The sequence below is a fragment of the Hydra vulgaris genome, chromosome 12, assembly GCF_038396675.1.
Source record: "Hydra vulgaris chromosome 12, alternate assembly HydraT2T_AEP".
Classification (NCBI taxonomy): domain Eukaryota; kingdom Metazoa; phylum Cnidaria; class Hydrozoa; order Anthoathecata; family Hydridae; genus Hydra; species Hydra vulgaris.
This window is the reverse complement of record NC_088931.1, coordinates 80,073,543-80,080,877: the sequence shown is the minus strand read 5'-3', so window position 1 is coordinate 80,080,877 and position 7,335 is coordinate 80,073,543. Positions and strand designations below refer to the sequence as shown.

At 24.4% G+C, this 7,335-nt stretch overlaps 2 long non-coding RNA genes across 2 annotated transcripts; both read left to right on the top strand.

The window, feature by feature from the left end:
- The first annotated feature begins 1,399 nt into the window (after positions 1-1,399).
- Positions 1,400-2,283, top strand: LOC136089054 (uncharacterized). The gene is made up of 2 exons (XR_010642751.1): positions 1,400-1,704; positions 1,774-2,283. It is a non-coding gene; the product is annotated as an uncharacterized LOC136089054 (long non-coding RNA).
- Positions 2,284-3,170: 887 nt separating this feature from the next.
- Positions 3,171-3,691, top strand: LOC136089053 (uncharacterized). The gene is made up of 2 exons (XR_010642750.1): positions 3,171-3,230; positions 3,362-3,691. It is a non-coding gene; the product is annotated as an uncharacterized LOC136089053 (long non-coding RNA).
- The last annotated feature ends 3,644 nt before the right edge of the window (positions 3,692-7,335 follow it).

Here is a 7,335-nt window from a genome sequence, read left to right as displayed (position 1 = left end):
ATCATAAAAAATAATATTAGTTATTTTATACAACTAGACCATTTTAAGCATTTTGAGTTAAATCAAGGTAAACTAGAATTTTCAGAGTTTGATGTAACAATAAAGGATTTATTTCAGCCGATGATTGTTGGCGATAAGGTATAGATATATGTTTTTAAAACTTTATTTTTTGTAAAAAACATTTTTTATAACTTTTTTTATAATTATTTAGGAAGAAGAAAAAAGTCATCGAAATAATAGATGACGATGATGAACACCGAGAATCATTCTTTCGTCCATTGGAAAATAAAAAAGAAATGGACAACGATGAAAAAAAACACGACGTTCGTTTTACTACTTTTATTTATTTTTTAAAACAAATATTTTTTATAAGTTTTTTTATATTATTTAAAAAAAAATCTAAAAATAGAAAAGAATATGACGCAAAAAGAAAAAAACCTACCAACTAAAAAGTATAATTTGTAAGTTTAATAAAAATGTAAATATATAAATATATTTGTAAATAAAATGAAATACATTATTTTTTTTTTGTCTTCTTTTTACTTCTTTTAATTGTCATTTAATGTCTACATAAGATTTATTTGTATTTTGCCAAAGTTTTATTTTTTACCAACTCTTTCTTGTCGAATATTTGATTTGTTATCTTTGTATAATTTTTTGTTCTTCGTAAACAAGATATTCTTATATACAATATTCTTTTACAATTACTTAGTAAATATTCGTTTGTATTTGTAGTTTGAGTAGATTTTGAATTCTATTTTGAAACAGTTTGAGTGTGCGTCGATTTTTTTGTTCTAGGAAAAGTGTTATTGTTCGTGCCATATTTGAAAACATTATTGTTTTTACATACGATTAATAACTTATTTTAAAATTTTATTTAATGTTTCTTTTTATTTACCTTTAAATACAGTATTTATTGAATTAGGAATATATCTTTTCTTGGCATTCTTTAAATTTATTTTATTAAACTTTATATATAATGATATATTATTAAAAAAGACGAATTTTTTTTATAGAAGTAACATGAATAATAAAGATTTATTAAGAAATGTTGGTACACAACTACTTTGTTAAGCAATTTTTCTATGTTCTATCTCGATGGCAAAATCTCATAAAAAGTCATAAAAACTCTCAAAATAAACATTTTTGTAAAAATGTTTATATGATACTAAACTAATAATAAAAAATTATCTTGTAAATAGAAATTTTCAAAAAATCAAGAAATTTTTTTTTAGCAAATTATTAAATCAGCGAAAAAATCACAACATTACAGTTAAAAAGAATTATTACAAGTCGATTGCAAGCTCATTGGATTAAACTAGCAGAGTATTTAGACTTTAAATCCTATGAAATAGAAACAATGCAATGTGATTACAAAACTGTATCTGAAAAAGCAAGTAGAGTTTTAATTTACTTGCTTTGTCAAAAACTGATAATGACGCGACTAAACGTATATATGACGCTTTTTAGTGCGACTCGATATATCAACAAAAGAATATAATAAAGTTATCTTAGACAAATTATCAGAAACAATGATGTTAAGACAAAAATATATTCTTAATTACTAAATAATTTATTAGGTTATATTATTTTATTATATTTTTGTATTTCTTTAGCTATAATAAAAAATATAAATATGAATCAAATAAAACAAACAAAACAAGACAAAACAATTAGAACTGAAAATGAAAAAAAATGCGGTTGGTAAGAATTTTTTAATTTTCTATTATATTTATAGTTTTGTATTATTTTATAGTTATATTTTTTGTATAGTGAAGGAGAATTCATTATTAAATTTGGTCATTGTCTTCACGATATATTTTGTGCAAACATTGAAACTGTCGCATATACAAACACAGACACAAACATGAATATTGATAAGATAAACTCGAACATAGATATAGTCTTTATGGACTTTATGGACCTTAATATAGACTATATAAAAGGTTTTATAAACTTTATGGACTCTATAGATGATTATATTAACGAAATTAACAATAAAATGGAAACGATCCTATTAAAAAGAGAAACGATACACCGAACCGACTTGAATATGCATGTGATGATTTTAAAGATTGTATTTATTTATTAGAGAATATTAACTATGGTGAATTAATATAGCATTAAAAAACTCAACACGATTTTCTAGTTCATTCTCGGTATACATGGTCATGGTATTATATAGTATTAAAAAACTCAGTTTTCTAACTCTTTCTGGGTATACTTGACATTGTATTTTTTTAAGCATGTTGAAAATCGAATAAATTTATATATTTTAATAAATTCTTGTTTGTTTGAAGTCCAAATATATTTTTATTACTTCAAAACACATAAATTGGCAAAGTTTAGTGTACTTTAATAATTTATCTTTTTTAAATATTTTTTACTGATAAAATTCTAAAATATATAATGGAAAAAAAAATTGTTTTTGAGTATTATTTGAATGGAATCAAATATAAACACACTTTAACTATTGTTTTTGTTATATATTACTAATGTAATTTTTTATAGAAAAAAGAAAAGAACAAAAAAGTAACAACAAAAAATAGAACAAAAAAATAACCAAGAAATGAGATTTCCATATTATATCTTCAATGACGAGAAATAAGATAAAGACAATGAATTATATTTTTTTAAACAATTTTTTTGTATAAAGGGACATTTTTGTTTGTATTATTTTTAAACATATAAATTTTTGCTATTTTTGATATTATTTTTATATGTTATAGGGTCGTTTCCACACCTACCGTGAGTCGACACTTATCGTAGGTTTAAAATACTTACATAAATATTGCAAAAAGTTGTAATTATTTTTTTATTTTTATAATTTGTGTATCAACAACATCGTCATGCACTTCTGTTACAATACATAGAAACCGCAATACATTATTACTTATATGAACTCAGTGGGTTTATTACGTCAGCCTATGAAAATACTATTTTTTTTAAGTACCAGCTGTTAGAAGCGTTTCAAATAAAACAAGGAAATTTAAGAAGATAACATAAAATTTTATTTCTAAATTGACTTAATCAGGTAAACAAAACATGAATTATTAATAATATTATTAAAACAACTCATCATTTTTTTTTTCTTTTTTTTCCGTTAGTTTTTGTTTACATTTGACGTAATATATATAAATTACATATTTTTTTCAAATACAAACAAGGCTTCTAAAAGAAGATCAAATGATCTTATCGTCAGAAGCCTTTTACAAAACAGAGTACATAAAGTATTATAAAATTATCATTATAGTATCAATGTAGTATTTTTGAATGTACGATAAGTATGAACTAAAAAAATGTCAAATGAATAATCAATTTGTTTCTTTTTTACTATAAAAATAAATAATATTTTACTTAGATTATTTTACAATGGCGCGACAAAAATATAAGACAAAAGTTTGTAGTTCAAAACGAAGATTTCAATGTACAGATAGTCAATTACGTGATGCAATTAATGTTGTTAAAAAAAGTATGGTTGTGCGAGCAAGACGTTTGGAATTCCTAATCAGACGCTTCGTAATAAAATATCTGAAAGAACTTCTTTGAAAATACAACACTGCGGGTATGAATCAGTTCTTCATGAACAAATTTAAAACAAGTTAGTCAAATGGTTACTAACATGCACCAGAATGGGATTTGCCATGTCTGTAGTACAGCTATTAGATTCTGTGCAAAAATATTTGAATTCCAGCAATATAAAAACACAATTTACTAACAACCTTCCTGCAAAAGGTTGGTTTTATGCATTTCTTCGCCGTCACAAACAGCTATTAATAAAACGAGGTGAATACTTAAACGGAACTAGAGGAGGAGTAACTGAAAAAACCATTAGAGATTGGTTTACTGAAATTCCGAAGCTTTTAAGAGAAAACAATAAATATTTAGATAATTCGATGCGCGTTTTCAATATGGATGAGAGTGGTTTTCGGTTGTCACCAAAAACTAATTTATTAATTGGTGAACGAGGAAAAAATACATTGGAAGAAAGTGCTCGAAGTAATAAAAAAGCATCACCACTTTATTTGCAGTAAATGCCAGCGGAACTTTTGCTCTATCATTAACAATTTTTAAATATGTTCGTCTTCCAAATAGAATTATATAAGCTACTCCATCAGGAAAGGGTATTGGAGAAAGTGAAAATGGTTGGATGACCGCGGAATGTTTTTTTGAGTATATAACAAACGCTTTTCATCTATTTTTAATAAAAGAAGAAATTCCTTTACCAGTTATTATTTTTTTTGATAATCATGCGTCACATTTTTTTATCAAACTTAGTGTGTTTTGCTCTAAAATTGGAATAATTCTTGTTGCTTTGTTCCCAAATGCAACACATATTTTGCTGCTGCTCGATGTGGCAGTTTTTGGGCCAATGAAAGCAAAGTGGAAATCGTTTTGCCGACAATGGCGCATTGACCATTGAAGGACAAGAAATAAACAATGAAAATGTACCAGAAGCATTAAATTCTTTTATAATCGATCCTTCTGTGGCAAATAATATTAAAAGTGGTTTTAATTTTTCCAGTTGATGCTAATAGTGTTGACTACAAAAAAATTTTTTAAAAATTAGTCAACTGTTGCTTCGGCTCTTTATTTAGAAGAGAACCATTCAAGTGTGACTTTATCAGCTTACTCTCCCATAACCTTTATTGAAAAGTGCATTGATTTTAGTATTTTAGAGCAGTTTAAATTGGCTGACGAACATTTAGGTTCGAAAGGTGGTCTTGAATACCTCTAGTTGTATCATTTTTGGAAAAACTGATACAACTATAGGATGAAAAACTAAAAAAGAAACAATTAGCTGCAGATAAAAAGTAAAAAGTAGAGGAAGAAAGATTAAGAAAGAAACAATTGGCTATGGAGAAAAAGTTATTAAATGAAAAAACTAAAAAAGAAAGAGAAAACATGAAACTTAAATAAAAAAAAGGTGCAAAGGAGTCAAAAAACGAGTTCCATTTAAATGTCGATAATAATTATAAAATAAGACTTAGATAGTTATGATGAAACTCTATCCTTTCCAGTTTAAGAACTCAAAGGATACGGATACTAAAGTAATGGAAAGGTTAAAGTAATGCTTTAAAATCTTTAATTTTAATTCATAATGACGTTTTTATTATTATATAATTTGTGTTTATTTGATAATAAACATTAAATTTATTTAATAGTCTTATTTTTTAATTTTATACCTTAAAATGTTTTATATAATGTTACTAATACATTAAATTTTCATTTGAAACCGCGAGCGCATTTTAAACCAGACACTAAAGCAGATTTTAAGATATACGATAAGTGTCGACAATATATACAATAAGTGTGAAACACTTACAATATGGAATGTATGGAAAGTATGAAAAACTGCACTTTAAAAGACTGATAAAAGTAAGTACATTTTTGATTTAAATTTCAGAGTGAGAATAATGTTAAACTAACCCTTATCGTATTACATTGACGGTTGCAAAAATTCATTTCTAATGCATTTCTACTTTTTGAGTAATCTAATATATTTTAATAACTTTTGTTAAACTCACGGTAAATGTGGAAACGACCCTATATTTTATTAAATTTTTTTTTATATTTTTTTTTAAATTAACAAAATTTTCATTAAACATAGAACAAAATAAATTTGAAAAAAATGTATGAAGATATGTACCCAAATTTTGGCGATCTTTGGGACGGAGAGAAGTTTTACCTTAATGACGGTTTTGTTACGGTAGAAAATAGTAACATAGAAGAAAGAGAAAACTATAATGTTTAAAGAGAAAACTATAATATTATTAAAGACAATGGATATGAACTTATTTTTTTTGTTTTTACGTTTTTTTGTATTTTGTATTTTTTTAAATTTTGTATTTTGTATTTTTTTTCATAAAAATGTGTTTTATGTTGCTTTTTTATTTATTTTATTTTAATTATGTTATTTTTTAATAAAAAAAATTGTAACTTTATAAACTCAAACTTTTTTTTTGATATAAAACAATTTTTTTCGCAACAAATAAAACAATAGAAAAGTTATGTTTTTATTGCACACAACGAATAACAAATAGAAATATGGAATTTTTACTTTCAACGTAAGTTGAAAAAAAGCAAAAAAAGAAACAGAAGAAACTCGTAAAAGTTCCACGATTTAATAGACAAAAAGATAATGAAACCAATGGAAAAATTTGTGATGAAATTTCAAATAAAATGATTAAACAAAACAAAAAATTTAACTATATTCAAAATAAAATAATGGAAATCGGTAACGATCTTTTTTTCGAGTTTTCTGAAAAACAAGAATTTTTTATTTATTTTGACATTGTAAAATTTCATAATTCTCGTTTTTCTACATAATGTACGTTTTTTTATATATGAGCAATTATTTTTTTAGTAAGTAACAAAACAATGGAAAAATTATGTTCATATTGCACAAAACGTGAATACGAAACTAACGCAAACGAAACTATAGAACAAAAACAAAAATTTGATGAAGAGTTGAAAAATGCAAAATTAGCAACAGATGAAGCCCAGCAAGAATTCAATGAAATGAAAGGTGAAAAGATATTGAAACCAATTGAAAAATTTGACAAGAAATTCTAAATAAAACTTTGAAACAGCTAAAGAAGTACCATACTTTAAAATTGAGATATTTTATTATAAGTCTATTCATTTTTTATATGAAAATATTGATATATAAATAAATATTTTTTTTAGCAAATAATAAAAAATGTCTAATAACATTTATTCATGCTATTTCTGTGACCTACTTTTTACAATGGAAGATTTACTATTTTACCAACAAGAATGTGCAATTATTAAATATGAAATTTACGAATGCTACATTAGCAAAAAAAAAGTAAAAAATCCCATATCTCACGAATACAAATGCGAATGCGAATTTGAATTAAAATTAATAATATGTTACTTTTGCTCAAGAGAAGTTGTAAAAAAGCAATATGATAAGCACATTGTGGCATGTTTTAAAGATTTTCAGAAAAAAGAAAATACGGTTTTTGATACAAGTTTGAATATGGTATACAAAAAATGTATACCATATTCAAACTTGTTTACAAACAACAGCTTGATCGCTATCGAAACACCTCAACAAAAAATTGAATCCTTCACCAAACAGTTAAAGAAAAAGACAAAGAATTATTAGAGGTAAAAAAATTAACATTTGATTTCCCATCTAAAATGTTTAAATTATCAAATAAGACTTTTATCTAAGACTAAGACAAATGGATCTAAGACTTTTTTAAAACAAGCCATTTTATACAAACTAGTTTATTCTTCAAAAAGTTTTTTATAAAGAATAAAAATTAATGGTTTTGACAAACAAGAAATGCTTTATTTTCAATT